General features: G+C 44.9%; 1 long non-coding RNA gene across 1 annotated transcript in view; it reads left to right on the plus strand.

The window, feature by feature from the left end:
* Window positions 1-20853, plus strand: part of LOC146866250 (uncharacterized) — a 153370-nt gene that overhangs the window by 66294 nt on the left and 66223 nt on the right. The window contains exon 2 of the long non-coding RNA XR_014976775.1: window positions 20482-20587. This is a non-coding gene — a long non-coding RNA (uncharacterized LOC146866250). The remainder of the gene's footprint in view (window positions 1-20481; window positions 20588-20853) is intronic.

Consider the following 20853-nt stretch of genomic DNA (forward strand, 5'->3'; position numbering starts at 1 on the left):
AAATCTTGTACTATTCTGAACTTTCCATTAGGTTTCTTCAGTCCCATTATCGGTGAGTTACATGGGCTGCTCAATATTTCTCTTAACACCCCTTGCTGGATCATCTTCTCAATTAAGGGTGTTATCCCTTCAATTATTTCAGGTGTCAATCTGTATTGCGGTATATTTGGGTAAACCACTCCCTCTTTTACAGTAATCTTTACTGGATCTACATTTCTCATCAGACCCACATCTTCTCCAGTAAAATCCCAAACTGCTGCTTTCACTGTCTGTTTCAACTCTGGGGGTAATGCATCAGGATTAAAGATTGCATATGTTCCCAAAGCCTCGCATTCTCTGTTATCCATGGTCATTCTGTATAACACATCCTCATCAGGTGTTTCAAAGGTTATTCCATCTGGAGTACAGAAAATAGTGCAATTCATTTTGCACAGCAGATCCCTGCCTAACAGGTTCACTGGACTGGTGTCACACACCACAAATCGGTGCATGTCTGAAAATTTCCCTATTTTAACCCTTACTGGTTCAGTAAGTAATGTTTTGATCTGTGTGTTGGAAACACCAACCACTTGGATTGCTTCGTCCGAGAGAGGAAGATTCTTTATATCAGCTGACCTGACAGTTGATCTTGTAGCCCCAGTATCAACTAGGAAAGTGATGCTTTCACCATTAATTTTCCCATCTACAAAAGGTCCTGCCTGATCTATTTCCAGAGTAGCGCCAAGTACGCACTCCTCCTCCTCTCTTCAGCACCGTCAGAAGTCTCCCTCAGAGTCACTTCCCTCATTTTTCAGCCAGTACTGAGATACAGCGCTTGCGCGTTTTGGTCTTATTACCTGCTCTTCATCGTAGAACCCCGATTCTTGACTGTACTTCTGGGATCCTTTTCTCTGTGGCAAGGGTGGTTTTGGCACCTGATTCTGCTGCTTATCAGCCTTCTGCTGTTGCCGATGCTGACCACACCCCTCGTTCTGCACCTGCGAATTCAATGATGAATTATCCTCATTAGTGGACGGTGGATTCTTACACTCGGATTTCCAGTGCCCCAATTTTCCATAGTTGTGACACGGGAACTTCTTTTCGGCCTCTTCAATGTTCCCTTTCCCCTTTCCTGGACCATACTTGGGTTTATTTCCTGGGTTATTTGCCTGTTCAACCAGCTGAGCTTCCTGTCTTTCTGCAACTTTCACCTGTGCCCACATTGCCTTTTCTTTCAGCTTTCTCTGCTTTGCCTCAATCTCATCACTGAAGTATTTTGCATGTCTCAAAATCTCATCAATATTCTTACTCTGCCAGTCCACGGTGTGCTGCCGTATCATTTCACTGATTTCAGGCCGCAAACCGTACACAAATCTGTACACAAAGTGACTCAGATCTTTGTCACCCAGGTGTTCATCCCCACTGAACTGCTTAAAAGCTAGTATCAGTCTTTCATAGTAAGCATGAACTGATTCTTTCGATTCCTGATGTGTTCGGTCTATTTTAACCCAGTCTATCTCCTTAGGGGGTACTTTATTTTTCAAGAAGGCCATAACCTGCTCATACTTTTTCATGACCTCCGGGTCTGGAGCTCCTGTTTTTGGATCTCTCGGGTATTCCTTTGTAGGCCAATCTATGACTATTTTACATTCAGCCCACAAGTCTGCTGGTACAATGATATCAAACAGACTATTCAGGTCAATCCATAGTACTTTTGACAGCTTTACAAATCTGTCGACTTGTCTGTACCACTCCACTGGCTTTTCCCTTAGTCGAGGGAAATCATTCGTAAATGATAAAATATCCTGTCTGGTCCATGGGACATGTACGTACCCTCCTCCTGGAATCTCTCTCATAGGGTAAGCTGTCACTGCTTTCTCCTTTTCTGTTAGGGGAAATGCTGAGTAAGTCCTATCCACTCCATCCTCTCGCTTTCGATACCACCTGTCTTTCCATCTTTCTACATCTCCCCATTTCCTTAGCAAAGCAATCATTTCCTTAATCTGTCCTGTTCGGCCTGCATTATTCAGATTCTCGATATCCTTGTCTGAAAAATCCACTCGGTATGTTTTCTCTAAAGCTTTCACCTTATCCATGTCAATTCCCACCTCACTGGCTATTCCTTTCAACCTGTCATGTATGTTCTTTGCTCTCCATGTGATGCTTTTGCACAAAAAGAGAATCTCCCCTTCCTCATAATTCTTCAGTGTTTCTGTAGGTATGGTTCCTACTATCAACTCTTCCATTTCCATACGTAGCCTAGCTACATCCATTCCCTGTGACTCTTTCTCCTTTTTCTGTAATGTCTTCAGCCAGTCATTCAAATCTTCAGCAGTTGTCACAGATTTTTCTGCACCCCCTGGTTCTGCCACCCTCTGCGGTTCCAGCATTGATCCTCTGTTTCCTTCCATACATCCAGAATTCAAACTTGAGTTAGTCTGCACACTCATTTCCCCTCCACATACAGTATGTCTCCACTGATTTTCTCCTGTTCTCCATTGTGTTTCTCCCGCTCTCATTTCTGCCTGTTCCGGAGGTACAATCAACCTATTGCCCACATATGGCACCGTCAAACCATTTTCACCCGTCCTCTGCTTGTCAAAAATCGGCATAACCGGGCCTATTGTCACAGGCACTGTAACAGCTTCAAGATTCTTAGTCAGCTCCCTGATTTTCTCTGTTAGTTCAGATGTAGTTCTTGCTAGTTCTCTGGTCTTTTCATTTTCAAGCTCATTCTCTCTCTCTATCTCTCTTTCTCTCTCTCTCTCTCTCTCTCTCTCTCTCTCTCTCTAACTCTCTTTCTCTCTCTCTCTCTCTCTCTCTATCTCTCTTTCTCTCTCTCTCTCTCTTTCTCTCTCTCTCTCTCTCTCTCTCTCTCTCTTTTCCTATCTCTCTCTCTCTCTCTCTCTTTCTCTATCTCTCTTTCCCTTTCTCTCTCTCTTTCTCTGTCTGCCAGAGAACAACCGCTTTTCAACTCAGGGGCTGTAGCCTCCGTCTTTATAATCCGCAGGGTGTTTCTCATTGGGCTAACTGCTGTTCCTACCTCTGGTTCTCTTCTATATGGGGGTGGTCTTTTGTAGAGCATGTCCTCTAAGATATCATCATCAGACTCATTTGCCCCATACCTTCTGGTCTCTACATTATGTGCTTTCTCTGTACATTTTCTCCCTCCTGATTCCTCTGCTGTTCTTACAGGATATAATCCCTCAGTCATACTGGCATCTCGCCACCTTCTCATTCTGTCATGATGGGTTTCGCGATCATATTTACCAAACATATATCGGTAGTTACCTCCACTCCTCTGCTTTTCTCGCTCATGTACTTCATCTTCCCATTCCACCAATGCCTCGAATTGCATCGGCCTAGGCCGAGGCTCTAGATTCATCATCTTTTCCCGTAAATTTCTTAACACAGCCAGATTAAATGAGCCATGTTCTGGAAAAGCCAAAACCCCATCCTCTCTAGTATACTTCGCCCAGTTGTCTAACCAAATACAGGTATGATACCCATATTTTGCAACCATAAAGGATGCAGGGGTTCTGGTCGGAGGAAGTAACTCTCTTTCCCTTGTTATTATGTCTTTATCCTTGTCAAACCAGGTCTTAACCTTACTGAACAAGGATTTCTTTTTCTTCTCCTCAGCATGGTAATACATCTTCCTTATTTTCCCTAGCTGTTTACTCTTACTACAGCTGTACGATCTTTTATCCAATTGCAGCGCAACTCACACCAATGCACCAATCCTGAAACGTCTACGTCACTGACTCAGTCCGCAAATCCCAGCGCGACTCGCACTAATGCACCAATCCTGGAGCGTCTACGTCACTGTCTCAGTCCGCGAATCCCAGCGCGACTCACACTAACGCACCAATCTATGCGCTTCCTCTGTTCTAGCCCACTGTCCAATCACAGCGCGGTCTCCCTGACGTCAGCAGCCGCTGCAGTCGCTTCTGCTCCTGTCTCCTGTTCTTCTCGTCTACCCCTCCTTTACAAGACTACTCGGTAGACTTTGTTTCAACTTCTACGAGTCTGTTAGTTACAACATACAAACATCTCCATTGTCTGCTTCGCTAGCCATAGAACAGCAAAAGACCTTTCCCACGAGAATTCTGCCTTTCCCGAGAACAGCGCTTACCTCTGCCCTACTACAGAATCGTTACTTCCGTTGATAAAGTAGCACATCCCTCTACTTTACCCTTCTAACAAGCATCAATTAACTGTTTCCCTCCAGAATGCTCCTAAGAGTTTCACAATTAACCAAAATGCCTTCTCATTTTCGCACTTACACACCAGAAAATGTAGTACATTCACACAGAATTCTGTCTTTCCCGAGAACAGCGAACAGTCTGTCCTACTACAGAATTATATCATATGTTAACAAAGCAGCGCTTACCTCTGCCCTGTCCTTCTAACAAGCTCCGAGAATACCTATTACTTCTCCAGCGGTAAGCTTTAACGGCAAACCTTACGGATCCCTGGGACTTAAGACCAGAGTTTCACAGATAACCTTTGCTATCATATACACTTCTCTCACACAGAAATACGTTTCTAATGGCAACACACGGCGATGCTACCTTATCGAACCCAGACAATGCGACGCGCAACTTCAATTGTCACACGTTTTCCCCTGTCTGCATACAGGGCCAACAATCCCGCCTTTTTCTGAGAGCAACACTCCCTCTGCTCTACTACGGAACTGTCACCGGCTTCCTACATCCCAGAAGCCGTTCACAATACATAGAACTCAACGCGACTTCAACATATATAGTTAGTACACATATCAATCAATAATCAACAAGCCTATATACACGCAATTCCGCTAGATCAAGACAATAGCTAACCATCAATCTGCTACCAAGAAACTGGTGCAGATCAGAGCTTCCGAATCCCCTCTACTTCCACGGACGCAATGATTTCACAGTCACACACGCATACACACATCATACGCTGGTGGGGCCCATTACACCAACATTCACTCCAAATCACACTATCCGTGCCATGTAAAGGAGAAACCACCTTGCACATATGCTCTATCTGATCTGCCTGTACTTTGAGGTCAATGCGACCAGCTGATTGCTGAAGATCTAGAGGAATACATTTCAAAGAATACACAATAAATCAAATAAACATGACCAGAAATAATCACCCGAGACAGTAATTCAAACAAATTATTCTTTTATCTAAAATTTCAAGAAAAGCCAAATTAAATGCAATTTCATTTCTCTCATATTTACCTATTCTGTCTAAATGTCAGATCCTAAGTCAGAACCGGTCCTCTGAAGAAGAATTAAAGTTTCCTGCCGTCATGTAGAGTCATCGTCCTCTCCGTCAGCGTAGGGACCTCGCATCATCAACTCGGGAAGAAGTGGCGCTTGACCTCTCTAGTCTACGTTCTTTTATACTGTAAATTACATTCTAAAAAGTATCATTTCTTTATTCAGAACGGATGAATAGCGGAAATAATGTCGTCTTGCAACATGAGCAAAAGTTCCCAAATATTGTCTGTCTTCAACAATGAATGGAAAATGTAATGTCCATAATTTTATCCGATACTTCTACGGATGTTTTTCCCAGATATAATGTATCATCTTATGAGACCACCAAAAGTTCACGTAGTCAGATTTATTCAGTTGCAACAATTTTCTCATCCAGGGGTTTTTGGCTGTCAGCCTGGATTTGTCGTCATGTTCATGGCTCTTTTAGTTCGACAAGAGGGCAAGGTCACAGGCAACGCAAAGCCTTCTTGCAAAATTTTCCATTAAGTCATCTACTCGACTGCAGGCTGCAGGAGGTGGCCATCTTTCAGTAGGCCACAATTGTCAACTTAAGAGTAAACAAACACAAAACATAATTACTACATAGAAATGATTAAACAGTGTTATCCCCCAGCTAATACCCTTATGTGTGTGTATTTATCTAGCCATTTGCGACATCATAAGCTATTAATGCATATTAATTATAAGCGCAAAACACCATAACATCACATAAGCAACATCGTTTTCTGTCAGTTTGCTCACCAACTTAGTTCACTTGTTAGTTTAGCCATGCAATAGCATTCCCTCGTGTAATTCTCTTGTTAATAAGGTTGATTAGTTAACATTCGACAACTATTAATCATTAATAATTATTCATTAATACTTTTAATTATAACATGCGAAAATGAATTAGATGGGGATCCGAAGGTCAATTGACTGAACGAATTCCTGTCCAGAGGGGGGTCCGCCAGGGATGTGTGATGGCTCCGACCCTGTTCTCCCTCTTTATTAATGGGGTGGCAGACCACTTGAGGGAGGTCTCAGCGGATGCACCATCCCTGGCGGGGGAAAAAACTCCTACCCTCCTCTTTGCAGATGACACGCTCCTCATGTCCAAAACTCCTATGGGCCTCCAGAAACTGCTTGATAGGTTTGGTGCCTTTTGCGATAATCAAACCACTAAGACCAAATTGATGGTACTGACTGGAAATAAAAAACATAAGAAAATCAATATCGCACTAAACGGCACCCCGCTCGAGGAGGTTGATGCATTTGACTACTTAGGGGTCAGGATTAATTCCAAAATGAAATGGGACTCTCACATCACTAAGATGTCTCTAAATTTCAAAAGAGTAACAGGAGCAATCTCTAAAGACCACCGTCTATCCTCTACTAAACCTATTAGCCCGGCGCTAGTAGTATACGAGGGTAAGGCATTGTCTGCTGCTTCTTACGGCTCTGAACTATGGGGGTTTGAAAGAGTCATTAGTTTAGTCACAGCAGAACATAAATTTTTGAGAGAGCTTGTGGGCCTCCCACTTTCCACCCCTCTTAAACCTCTATTTTACGATTTGGGACGCCATTCTATTAAAGACATCCTTGGGCTTCGCCCCCTATTATTTTGGGTTCGTCATAGAAGGACCCCGGAACTTAGTAATTACGCCGCGGTCCTTGACGAACTCATTGCGTTAAATGGTGTTGGTGTAATATCATGGTTAAAAAACCTAAAGGACCTGGTACTCAGCTTGGGGCTAGAAGAAGAATGGCTCCTGCAGAAGCCTCCGCAAAAAGACATCATCAAGAAATTATATTGGGCAAATATAGATGCAGCGGTCTTGAAAAACCCAAAGCTGGGCCCCCTAACTGAAACATTTCTGATTTGTAAGCCAACACCAAAGTGGGAACCATTTTTTGACTTTATCTCCTCACCAAGGGATAGAGTTTTGTTTTTTAAAATGAGGCTAGGTACTTTACCACTGAACGCTTTCACAATAGGCTGGAAAAACCATAAAACCCACCACACAACTTGCCCGGGATGTTCTAACCCTACCGAATCACTGGGCCACTTCTTGTTCGCCTGCAAAGCATATAAGACGCCCAGAAAACGTTGGCTGAGCCCAGTTTGTAGAGGTTTGGGTACTAGGCAGTCGTCTGTTGCCCTCCGCATCCTAACAACGGACACCACATCCTTATTGGTAATCTGTGGGGTGGCTAAATATCTTGGGAAAGCATGGCAAATACGAACTAAGCTTATTGAATTAAGTAGCTCTGGGTTGTAATTCTATGCAATTTTCCACTTAATGAAATACCCTCTCTACATTTGATGTGCTCTCCCTTGCTGTGCCTTAGGATGTCTGCTTTTTATCTGAGCCTTTTATGTTCTATTTTTTATGTATTTTTAGCTTTTTTAAGAAAACTATGCATATTTCTATATGTCTTTTTTATTAATTTTATGGTTCTATGTTTGTCGTATTGTATTTACTTTTATGATACATTGTTATCGAATAAAGTATTCAATCAACATGCGAAAATGAAACAGGTATTCCGTTTTGGAGTAAAAACCCTGCTCCATCAATCTTTCTGCTTTTCATAACAAATTTTCCAAAATGTTGAGAGGAACTGGAGAAGTGTTACAAAGAGCTTCATAGATTGAAAAAGATTGCGAAAATGCTAGTATAAAGTTGTTGTTTCTTGGCTGACTGAGGAACTGGTTAGAGCCAGTACAACAAGGATGCTTCTGAAGTTTTTGCTGACAAATAGAGAGAATTGATAGAACATTTAGAAAAGAAGCTGCCAGAGAAATAAATATAATTGGTCAAAGATTTTGAGCTCTACACAAGAGGCGAATGAGTTAGTGCATGCTTAATAAGAAAGGCTCATGCAGTTTTTTCAGAAACACAGTAGTGTTGAAGATCTCAAGAAAGATGATTCTAGTGGTTTCATGCCTGCTTTTGTTATGGGTTTGCCTCCTGAGATCATTTCACATATTTAACAGAGTGTGAAGTGCTGGCAAACTAAGAGTATAGATGAAATCCTAAAGTATGCCAAGTGCAGTAGTGATTGGTTTGATGCAAGAAGCTAATGGTTACCGAGACAAAGCAGTTTAATAGAAATGGCAGGAATCAGCTGACGTGTTCTGATTTGGGTTCTGTGTTGTCAGACAATGCCAGAATGAATGAGATGTCTTTAATGCAAGATGTGAAGATGGGAAATGAGATGGTACAGATGCAAGGTCATGGAAGAGGGGTCATGAATAATTCAGGAATTAATGCAAATAATGTTATGCTAAGAAGAGCACTGCTTGTCATTTCTGATGGGAAATGGACCACTGAATGTCGACAAAGTCTGTATCGAGTCCAGAAGTATTTTATTCCCCTGTGGAATATGAATTTGGTGCAGACACAGGGGCATATTCACAAGAACGTGTGATAACTACTGCAAGCGTAGCCTAACGCAACTCTCAACATCACAGCCCATCGCAGGAAAATTACGCTGTGCCAACCAAGTATTCACAACATGGTGGTAGCATGCGAAAGTCACCAGATAATGCGTCAAATAGCCATGCAAAATCCCACGCCACGCTGCAAAAATGCGAAACGTGAATGCAAAAAATCATGCGATGAGGCCAATCACGGTAAAAAAAATTCGCGAAAAACAGCCACAGGCCTGCTGATCGCATGCGACTGGCGGGATAATGCACCATAAAAGAAACAAAAAAAACCCACCAAAACCAATTCAAACTGCGTAGCACCATGAATGCAGAGGACATGCCAAACTCATTAAGCCCCACGGACGACCAGCATGGAAGCCCGGGGTCGGGGAAGGGCAAGGAGAAGAGGAAGACGGGGTTCAGTCCGCAGGTAGACCGGATCATTGTCACGGAGGTGATAGAAAACGATCAACAACTGTTCGGCACCTCCCCTTCGACACTGGCAACACAAACGGAAATATGGCAGTCCATCGTTACAGAAGTCAATGCAATCGGAGTGTCGAGGAGGTCAATGGAGGAGGTCTGGAGGGGCTGGCATGAAGTGCACAGCCAAACAAAGGAGAAACTCGCCGCCAACAGGAATGCAGCAACAGCGACTGGAGGTGGGAGTCCTGCGGCACAAGAGGAGCTGGATGAGCTGGAGGAAATGGTGGCCAAAGTCAGCAGGGTGGAGACGGTGGCAGGAGTTGGGGGCATGGACACAGCTCGATACGACTTGACCCAACAGCAACAGGGTGAGTAACGACCAGGGACTGGGGGGACAGGGGGAGATGGGCACAATGGCACACATGCACAAATATGTAGCGCACATTGCACACCCCCAATGATCGTGGAACATGTCCCTGACAGCCTTGGCACACTGCAGCACACATAGAAACACCAAGTAGGCCCGTCCACTATGTGCACAAAGGGGCCCCCCTTCCAAACACCAATATCACAACCTACCCATGCACATGTGCTGAATCCAGGAAAGCAACGGCTCTGTGAGCCACACTAACTATGCAAGTGACACTGCATGACAGATAGCATGGCTGCATTCACAATACATGCCATGGCCCACAAATCGACATGGAGGTGTTCCAGTGCGGTCACACTCTGACGTATCCACATGCACCCACAACCCATGTCGCACAACACACGCAGCAGACGAACAATGCACCAGGCCACAAAATCTGTCCGGAAGCACATATGACCCAAGTCAAAAACATTGCTGCCCCCGAAAAGCACACAATTTAAAGGCAACCTGCCTCAAAGGCAGAAGGGTACAGAAAATCAGAGCTGTAGGGGCAACTCCCCCACTATGCAGCACACACACATAGCAATCACAGTACATCAGCAATGACGGCAATGGGGTACAATGCGCAACACCGAGCTCACAACATGTTCCGCTTGTGCGTATCAACTGTCCACTCACATCAGGCATTACCTGACACTGTGTGATGACAATGTACGGGTACTACCACACATCCGTCATGTGATCGGTAAACACACTGTCTCCCATGAAATATCCAGCTCTACCAAAACAGTCACAATGTACATTGGCATGTAGTCTGAATGTAAACATCTGCAATCCTTCAACATACATGTGCAACACTGTTAACCTGCATCACCCCTTTACATTTCAGAGGGACAAAAAACACCTCATGCAGAGCACACCACACTTCCCATCAGTGATGATGAAGAGGACAACCTGCACATATGTCAGGACACCCTCCAACAGATAATGGACAGCCTCCGCACCCCATTCCCAGGAGCAGGACAGGCCAGCTGCCTCGAGGCGACCCCACCACCTACACAGACCACACAGCAGGAAACACACACCACCACAGCTGTTTTCCAGGACCCCCCGACCAAGATATGGAATTACAACAGTGTGTGTGGGTATGCCAGGTGGTGTTGGCTGATCAGCTGTGGGTGGGATTCGAGCTCGTGGCAGCCAAACTCGATACCATACGTGGGTGTCTGAGTCCCATCATGGACCATGTACAGTCCCTATCGGATGCCCCCTGTACGCACCATGCTCCATTACAGACCTTGGCTGACCTCGCTGGGGCCATTGATCGGATACAAGAACTGTCTGGTCAGACAGGCACCAGCGATGACAGCACAGAATTGGCACAGCTGCGGAGGGCAATGGAGACCATGGAGCAGATGCAGGCTGGATGTCTGGCTGCCACGTCTGAACACCAGTGAGCAGTAGCTGGTAACTTCAACGCCCTGCAGTACATCATCTTGTCATTGATGCCACTTAGCCTGTCACAGATGACTGCAGTGGGAACATCGACACACACAGATCCGACCCCTGATGTGTAAGTGGCACACTGTGATGCAGCCCCATCACCTTCGCAGTCTGATATGTCAGTGGCACACAGTGATGCAGACATTACCTCGCCACACACACCGGACACACCAGACACAGAACCCGTATCAGGTCAGGGGAGTAAGATGGGGATGGAAATTACTGTGTGAGGAAGGAGGCAGTAGAATCCATCACCGCCATATGGCCTGTCCCTGCCTGGTTCTGACCTATTCATCATGCCCTGGGACAACAACTCCCACTGACCCCCGGAACACTATGCAATATTCACCCGGACCCCGACACGGACTGCAATATCCTCACTGCTGGACAATCACACAGCAAGCCTGCTGCTGACTGCACTCCCCCTCGTCCAAATCACTTTTCATTTCCCAAAGGACTCTGTTTGGCCCACCGCTGGGCTTCCATGCAATGTGGGCTTTGATGGCCATGTACAGCTCCAGCTCTGTCACTCACCTGAATGTGAATAAAACATTCTAAATCACACATATGTGTCATGACTATGTTCACTTACGTATAGAGGTATGGCGGGACGTAGGGACAATGATGCACATCTAGGTACACCCTGGTAACTGACATCTATGGGTATCCCTGAGACACATGGCCAATTGGATGACTGTGGAGGTGAGTACTAGCTGTGTCCCCATTGCACATTAACTAGAGTCTCACAAGCCCCTAACGTAGGGACACGTACATGTATTGAATAGGGCTGTGTGTAGGAATGCCCAATCGGTAGCAGGCCAGAGGTAGTGTCCTACAACACATGTAACAACCGGACCTCATGTTGCATACCTACATGCACACATCTGTGTGGCCACGGCCAGTTACAATTCATGACATAGCTACACATGGTCTGAGTTTGAACCCCATACTTACATTGCAGAAGTCACGTAAGAGCAGAGGTCGGCCAGCAACTATCCCACAGAGGTGGAGATTGCAAAACGGAGCCACCCCCATCGTACATGCGTCAGTCAGTTCCTCCCTGTGTAGGGATGATGCACATTGTGGCACATGAGTGGACATTCGATTCAACACTCATCAAAGTTAGACACCAGTGGATTAGCATAGACTTTATTGGAATGTGCATGTCAGTACGGACAAGGCATCGGCCACAACAGGCAGGGACAGGCTTCACGCTTAGACGCAGCATGGGAACATGTCGAGGTTCAGGAAATGGTGAGGCAAAAATGGACAACGGTCTCAGCACACCTTGCCGTTCTGGATGAGTCATGTGTTGTCTGGCATCTGCCCATTGCCCCGTGTGAGGGGGCTCGACTCACTGCCCATGTGATCAGCATAGTGCTCTGCGACCGGAGTACGCAGATTGACTGCTATGCTGACAGTGATCAGGTGGAAGGGTCCGACCGGTTCACATGTCGTCCTACATTGCCATGTGTGTTCACTCACCCCAGCAGTGTATCCGAATTGTTAACTTTGCAAAACGATGCTGTATTGCTCCGAGTATTGACTGGCATCTCCTTGCACAGGTGTGTGTACACACGCGTAGTTCCACGCACATGCATCCAGAGTCCTGACGATGGCAGACATGTCCTCTGTTGTGGTGGGATATGTGAGCATTCCTCACGATGCAACAAGTTGGTGGGACCTGTGCTGTGGGTGACAATCCGATGTGGCTGCAGAGACGTAGTTACTCATCCATGAATACCAGCACAGCTTCATGTGCAATGTGTTCCAATAGTACGTCGTTGTCGTGTTCATGGTACACCAGGGTGAGGCAATCCATTAACTGGTCCGGGCAGGTGTGCTCAGCCTACGCCGTTTCCCCAATCCGCAACACAGCCCAATAGGGGAGCGCCTCGATGTGGTCACTGCACACGAGGAATTGTGCAATCTCCCATGCACAACTGCCAATACATACGCAGTATGTCAAGGCATCCCATGCACGGCTGGCTCGGTGACACTCCTGTTCCTGATACAACAGGGGGCACAGACACAAGTCATAGTCCAATTCATCTACGGTTGTGTTGGATAGGCAGACATCCATTGGACACTCGAATATGCATGTTCGGCAGTGGAACCAGGGCTGGACGCAGGTGACGTGGGCCAGGCGGAAGCTCAACTGGTAGCTGATCCACAGCACTGCCAGTGGAAGTGCGCCCAGTGAATGCAGCATACGTGCACGGTACTGTTCCACGTGACGGGGGTTGTGCATGTGCCCGGGATGGCCTGACATTACGTTGTTGCGTCTCGTGGAACCGGCACTCTTCTGGACTGCAGCAGTTGTGTGGAGGATATGCCACAGCTCTGGGCTATGATTAGATTGTGTGTGCCACGTTGGGTAGAATGGGTTGCTGTTTCTGTGATTGTCAAGGGCATCCCATGCGGGGGTACCTCAGGAAGGGCCTTCTGTGTGTGGGGTGTGGATAAGTTGGATTGTTAATTTGCGCAATGCATGGTGTGGGAGTCATCCACGTCTGCCATGGCATCTCTCTCAGGGTGTTCCAGCCGCATTCAGGACCAAGGGCAAAGGTGCAGGTGTCCTCCCGCCTTCTGCATTGGTACAAAGGAGCTTTCATCCCTAATGTGTGTCTGACTACTACCTGCGTTTTTGGAATGTGATGTGGCTTTGGCGCTGAGATTGAGGCAAGGCCTTGGACTCATGGTGTCCCGATAGCGATACACACACACATGTTGGCATGTAAGGCCAGGTGCCTGGGAGGCCTTGCACTGGTTGTGCAGTCTCATTCCATCTCACTTCCTCGCTCGGACCTGCTAGGATTCATCCGAATGCTTTTTAGGTTTTGGTTTGAATGGTGTTTTGTGTTGGTGATTGCATTGCTGTATGACTGATTCTCCATTTTCTGGGCAAGAATGTGTGTTGGTATTCCTGCTTGTGCGACATCAGTCAAATGTTTTTTTTGGGGGGGATTCATAGTGTTGGTGTGCAGTTTATTTGTCCGGGGGGTGGCCGGGGTGGGGGTCCGGGGGTGTTGTGGCCCTCTTGGGTGTCCGTGCTGCATGGGCAGTTGCTCGGGGGCATCTGTGGTTCTTCATGTATGGCTCTGGGCTGGGCTCCCTTTCGTGGTGCAGGCTGTGGTCCGACTTAGCACCAGGTCAGAGCAGGTGTTATTTTCCTGCTGCTAACGCGCCTTATCACCTGTTTTGTGTTCTTATGCAGGTCTGTCTTTTTTTTATTTTGTAGAATTTTATATAGCGCAAACTTGACCCGAATCCAATCAGGTATCAGAGCGCTTTACATAGCACCAGTTACGTTACATGACGACACACATTCATTTGTTTTATTATTATTATTTTTTTTATTGAGCAGAGCATTAGGTTCAAGAATTACATGGTATACTGAAAAACATTTTCATTAAAACCAGTTTCTACAAAAAGAGAAAAAAATAATAATAAAGTGACAGCCAGACAATACATAAAGAAAATAACAAAGAACTCTAGCTAAATCAGCTAATTATATGCTCATTCATAAAGCAAAATGCATATTTATCTTAGAACACAGCAGCAATAAGGAAAATTCCTAATACATCTAAAGTGCAATACCAATAAAGTGCTAGTGCCTTCTTATCGCCTAAAGCCAACATAAATACAACAAGGATTTGTGGCTATAGCAGTTCCTCACATCATTAACCAAAATGCAAAAATGCATTCTAAAAAGTGCTAAAACTGCTAAAGTGCTAGTGCTGCTAAAGTGCAATACGAAAAAGTGCTAATGCATTTTAATAAAAAGTAGTTACATTAGTTTACCAACCCTAGTACTGTAATCTCTCTTTAGATTTTTCAAGTTCATTAAAAAACTTTCAATTTTTTTCAAATTTTTTAATAGCTCCTACCCTCCTAGCGTAGGCTTCCTCAAAGGGATAAGGGAAATAATTTCAGCTACCCCGGCCTCAACAGAACTCCTGAGAGTTCTGAGGACGAGTCTCCCTCCATTATTGTTTCTCCACAACGGGAGGGGTTGCCTGAATTAACAGCTAAACAGGCGTATGTCACACCGGAACCTACTGATGCTACCGTCGTACTAACAATGCCTTCACAAGGCAGCCCAGCACAGGACGGTTTGAGGAAAGGTGGAAAAAGTGGAAAAGAAACGAAGGATATTCCGTTGTTTACAAAGAAAACCATCCCACAGTCCTCTTCACCAACCTCAAATACAGTTTTCAAATCATCGAGTGCTTCATCGCCGGGGATAGGATTGGTCCGATTAGGATCTCCGGAAGAACTAATTTCCAAGGATCAGAATCAGGCTATAACTCGACGAAATCCTGAAAGTGATCTTTCAGACGCTCAGTGTCAACAGCAAGATCTCACTCTAACACAAGATTCGGCAGCACCCCCTATACTTTCAAGCTCCACGAATATAGCGGGAAAATGTACCCAGGTTAAATCCCATTCTGGCTCGTGGCAGATGAAGACAGTAGGATCGCGCGGGATACCTCGGTTACCCTGACGTCACTCCAGCCTCAGCCACAGTCTCAACCTCAATTGAGACCTCAAGGGCAAGCCCTGCAGGAAGTTGTGCCGGCTCAGGCAGTTTTAAAGGTGGGAAGCACGAGTATTGGAACTGATGGCCTGCCTAGTAATCTCGGCCAGAATACGGAGACCAGGGGGGTCCTCCAGTTAGACATTAGGGACATGCTGAATTTAATTTTGGAAGAGGTCCGCAAAATGAAAAAAAACACAGCAAATGGAATTCGCTGCCTTGCATCAGAGATTGGGGAAAATCGAAGAAGCGATGACCGGATTTCCCATCAGATTGCAGGAAGCGGAAACTAGAATATCTGCATCGGAGGGTCAAATGAATATGGCTATGGGGGAGGCAAAAGAGGCAGCTAAAAGAAAGAACTACCTTGAGAATAAACTGGAGGAGCTTGAAAATCACTCTCGGAGGTCTAACCTCTGGATCATTGGGGTCCCAGAAGGGATAGAAGGCTCCCAGCTCCTCCGTTGGGTAAACTCATTTATCAAACAGCATGTCCTGCCCGAGTTTGAAAGCGACCTCACCATTATAAGAGCCCACCGTGTCCCAGCGCAACCTTTCCCAAGCTCTACAATACCAAGAACTATCTTGCTGAACTTTGCAGACTTCCGTATAAAGGAGAAGATTTTAACAAAAGCTATCCAGCAGAGACAGTTTTTTGTGAACGAGACTAATAAGTGCCGCATATTCTCGGATATGACTGCCGCTGCTGCACGCAGGAGAAAATAATTTGTTAAAATTTTGCATTTGTTTAAAGTTCATGGTGCGCAAGCATCAATTGCTCAGCAGTCCAAACTGAGAGTTTTAGTCAAAGAAAAGTTCTTTATGTTTTCAGACCTCGAAGAGGCGCAGGCTTTGTTAAAAGAGATTTCAGCAGGGTCTAGCGGTTGAATATTGAATATTTGTATATAGATAGAGCTACCAGCGGCAATGGCAACATTAAGGGTAACCTCTCTAGAGATAGAGCCGGTTTGGCTAGGAAATGTTTTTACTGATAGGCTACTGTCAACTGTAATTGAGAGTGTTGTTGATATTGGTCTTTGTCTAGATTAACTTTTCAGTAAATGGGAAAAAAAAGGGGTCCCCTATATTTAGCGTATAGAATTTGGCACACACTTAGATCAGGGTTTTTTTATTTATTTTTATTGTTGGTGGGTCTGGGGTTAGCAGGGTCACTCAGGGTGTAATTTCATGACACCCAGGAAGTTAGATGGGAGAGGTGAAATGTGGGCAGTGTGCGTGGCAGGGCTTTTCCCACATTTGAAGGGGTGGGTATTTTTTCTTTGGGGTGGGATGGGGGACATAGCAGGGAAAAGAGCACGAGCAGAAGGTTCTGAAGGTTTAGGTAAGGCACAAGATAGGGCTAATAATGGAAACCAGTAAATGCAAGATTCTATCAACTAACACTAACGGCATACTAAACAAAAAGAAATATGGCGCTCTTATTAGATGGTTAATTTCATTAAATCCCCAAGTTTTGTTTCTACAGGAGACTCACTTGAAATCTAATTCTCCAAAACTTTTTATACCTAAGACTTTATCTGAAGTTTTTTTTGCATCTTCGGGCTTTTCGGTTAGAGGGGTAGCAATCTACTTTTCTAGTAAACTTCCCTGGGAAATTGTACAAGTACATAGGGATATACATGGAAGATGGTTTTGGATAATAGCTAAGTTACACATTCATTTTTTTGTTAGGCACGGGGAGATTAAGTGATTTGCAGAGAATTACAGGATGTTCGTTGTGAATGTTGTTGGGTGGTGTTGTCGCGGCTTTGGGCACGGGAACGTCTACTCTGCATCTCATTAGCGATAGTTGCGGGGGTCTTCTGTGACGATGTTTTTTGCGGCTGCTATCGTGGGCAAACTGGTGCTGTGGGCTGTTAACACCAGCTTGTGAATGTGGCGATACATTTACAGCAACTTTGGCTGCGATAAAGTGCCGTTAACTCGGCGATAGCTCCGAGTGAATATCCCCCACAGTCCTTGGCCCCATCCCAACCAGCTCCTGTGCAGAATGTGCAAAATCAAAGATAGTTTTTCATGAATATGCCCATAGACCTGCGTTGCAGAAAAGTAAGAAAAACAAAATGCCACACAATTCAAGGTACCAACAGAATACATTGATGATAAGCAATTATTTTTGTCAGGTTTCTCCAGAAAATAATCCTCAATGATAGACCCTGCAGGGTGAGGTGTCACTTGTAAGAAATTGGATTTTAGCTTGATATGGAGTGTGAGCCCTGGTCAAGCTGCAGCAGGCACAATCGATTTCAGGGTGAACCGCAAAAAGTCACTAAATTAACCTTTACTTAACCCTGAGTAGCTTGGGACATTCAGCAGTTAGACTTAACTTAGAGGAAATGTGTAAAGTATTTATGCAGAACAGAAACGGTAATAAAGTGAAAACACAACACAAGAAAAAACCCACACCAATTTAGAACAATAGAGTACATTTTAATCAATTATTTTACACCAAATGTCAAAGATCCAATCAGTAGTCCTGGAGTTATGAATGTTGAAAGTTTTTACTAAAAAACAGTGCCTAAAAGATCAAAGCGCTAACCGCCAGCGGGACGAGACAGGAGCCTCTAGCCAAAGACAATTCTAGGAGCTTGGATATCCCTTGCCGAAGGACCACCAAACAGAATTTGCCGCTGAGTAGAAGAACATAGCGGGAGGAACTGCAAAGTCAGGCCAACCGGCGATAGACCTTGGACGTATAGATGAGCAGGTTGGTCCTAGTCTCCTCCGGGTACTCAGAGCAGTTATTAGCCAAACATTTTCTAAGTCCTCGCTTTCAAATGTTTGCTATCTGGGCACCTTTAGCACCCCTCCCTCCCCCCCCCCCCCCAAGGGTCCAGGACTGGTGAAACACCACTTGGCAGTTCAGGACTCACTCAGGCTGGGTCCAGGTGCAGGTTCAAGATGGTGGAAGCATTTTATGTCTCTGTGGCTCTGAACACAAGGCCAGCAAACTATCCCTTGGAGTCACTCTGGTGAGTCCTGGGTTTAGGTGAAGATGCAAGGCTCAAACAGCAGGGCTTGGCTCTGAGGGTTTAAGGAAGGCTGCAAGCAACAATGGAGTCCTTCCACGTACAGCAAAGCAGTCTGCCAGAGTGCACAGCAGGTCACAGCAACAGACAGTCCTCTTAGAGTTCTTCCGCAGGTTTAGAAAGTGAACTGTAGAGTCAGTCTAAGGGTCCTGTTTTTATACCTAGTGCCTTCTTGAAGTAGGAGACGTTTCTAGAGGTTTCTACTTTGAAGTGTATGGCATTTCCTGACTCACCTGCCCTAGCTCCAAGCTGGCTGCAGTGACAATGTGGAGGGGATTAGCCCCTTGTGTGAAGGCAGAGCACAGCCTATTCAGGTACAAGTCAGGCTTGTGCTCAGTGCTGCCCGCCATCCTGCTAGCAGATGGCCCATTCAGGCACAACTAATCCCTCTATTGTGTGGCTGTCTGGGAGGAATTCACAAAGTCTAACTGCCAGTTACACGCAGTCATATGACCCAGAAGAGGCTTCAACCACCAAATGGTTAAGGGCAGGAAAATGGCAACTTTCTAAAACTGGATTAAAAAAAAAAAAATAAGAATCTGACTTTACCATTAAAGAGGATTTTTCATGCGTTGGCTGTGTCCTTGTCACTATTTTAAGTGCAAGCAAAGAAATAGAGAATGAACATTATATAAAGATGTGTCTCGTGATGGTGGTGTCAATGATTGAAATTCAATGTAATTCTGTCTTTTGACTCTCCCTGGGATATTAGACCCTATTGAAAGGTTCTTCTAATTGTACATGTTTATTAGAATGCTTCTCCCTCTCGCTGTAAAAGTTGCTTCTAACACTGCTGGCACCCTAACCTAGATTAATTCTCAGTTAAATAATCTGTGTGCGGTGACTATGTAAAACTGCTTATCGCTAGATATTCTCCTTGCAAAAGATGGCAGTGTTTGCAAGGTACTGAGGGTTAAAAGATGTTGCACCTTCCTACCTGATAGCTAATAGGGTTATTAATGCATATGTGAGTCACATAGCAAATATTTATTGTGAATTCCAAACTTTAGAGGAGCATGGGTTTTAGGTTTTAGCAAGGTTGGCGAATGGTTAGATAGTCTCAGAGGGGATATGTTTAGATTAATCTTAACATCTGTAATAACTGTATTATTTATGCAACTGTCCTGTTTCTCTTCTTCAAATTCTCAGAGTATTTGCTTCTAAAATGTGCATGTAAGGGTAAAGGAAAATTGTCATAGCGAAAGAGAGCAGAATTTTGGGTGGTGGATGCCAAGGATCATGTTACAACCAGATCAAATTGATGGAGCAATCAACTTGAAAGAAGGGGAAAGTGATGTAGTCTGTTATAGTATAGAATAATCAGAAGGCTGGGGAGTTGTTAAAAGTTTTTTTGTGCATTGTTAACAGTGAGCAGGATGTATTTTTGCACTCGATTACACATGTATACAATAAAATAGTAATGCTGCTTGTAAAAACAAATTCCTGTGATGTGTGAAAGTGTGGTTTTTGTACCTTGTTATCTAGGCCTCAATTTGGACCTAGACACCGTGATTTTTAAAATGGATGTCACCCTTTGTCTGTCACGTCTGCAGCACATACTCAAGCAGACTATTATTTGTTTATTTCCATTGTAATTGTTCATGCTCTTTTTTAAAAAACATTTTTTTATTGAAGTTCAGAGAATATACAGCCAATGATAATATTGATTATTACTTGTGACAATCATGGAACTAATTACAACATGTTTCCTCCTCATAGAACCGAAAACTCTTAACCCATTAAATTTCAACATTTTCGTCCATCACTGTATTGTTGGATTATCGGACACTCCCATATTATATGGAAGTATGTACGCACCTGGGTGCAAGTTTGGTTACAGAATGCGTTTTCCTGTTTCCCCGTTCTCACCATAGTTTCGCATGAGTAATACCTCTGACCCTCAAACTAGGTCCACTCTCTCTCCGCAGCTCTGCTGTGCGGTCTCTTGCCTCCAGATCCCGACCTCCTGCAGGCTGCTGTCCGCTCCTGCACCTGCTGCCTGCTCCAACTGGGACCAGACTGCCTGCAACCACCGTAATCTTTCTCAGCCGTTTTTTTTTTCTTAATTTTTCCTGGTTGTGCCACTGTTATTGTGCCCATATGTATCTTGCTCTAATTCCACCACTGTTTTTATTTTCTTGTGCCTGCCTGTTCCTTTTGCCTTTTGCCGCTGCTGCTCCTGCGACCACTCCCCCCTGGAATTCCACCCCCGGAATTCCCCCACTGTCGCTGTTCTGCTTGGGTTTTCGGATCAGATAAAACCCGCTCAACAGAGCCTCTCTAACCCAGCCAGAACGTTA

The sequence above is a fragment of the Triturus cristatus genome, chromosome 2_1 (assembly GCF_964204655.1).
Source record: "Triturus cristatus chromosome 2_1, aTriCri1.1, whole genome shotgun sequence".
Lineage (NCBI taxonomy): Eukaryota > Metazoa > Chordata > Amphibia > Caudata > Salamandridae > Triturus > Triturus cristatus.